This window comes from Colobus angolensis, unplaced genomic scaffold, assembly GCF_000951035.1.
Source record: "Colobus angolensis palliatus isolate OR3802 unplaced genomic scaffold, Cang.pa_1.0 Scaffold19, whole genome shotgun sequence".
NCBI lineage: Eukaryota > Metazoa > Chordata > Mammalia > Primates > Cercopithecidae > Colobus > Colobus angolensis.
Window position 1 is genome coordinate 5,765,959 of NW_012115043.1, and position 508 is coordinate 5,766,466.

The following is a 508-nucleotide window of genomic DNA, read 5'->3' on the forward strand; positions in this document are numbered from 1 at the left end:
CCCAGCTTGATGGTTTTAAAAAACAGGAATTTAGATGGGCACAGTGGCTCACGCCTGTAATCCCAGCACTTTGGAAGGCTGAGGCGGGCGGATCACGAGGTCAGGAGATCGAGACCATCCTGGCCAACACAGTGAAACCCCGTCTCTACTAAAAATACAAAAAATTAGTCAGTCGTGGTGGCAGGCGCCTGTAGTCCCAGTTACTCGGGAGGCTGAGGCAGAAGAATGGCGTGAACCCAGGAGACAGAGCTTACAGTGAGCTGAGATTGCACCACTGCACTCCAGCCTGGGTGACAGAGTGAGACTCCGTCTAAAACAAAAACACCCCCACACACAGGAGTTTCTCTGCAGACGCTCTTTTTTTTTTTTCTGTCTGCCACAATCCACGTATAAGATGTGACTTGCTCCTCCTTGCCTTCTGCCATGATTGTGAGACCTCCGCAGTCATGTGGAACTGTCAGTCCAATTAGACCTCTTTCTTTTGTAAATTGCCCAGTCTCAGATATGT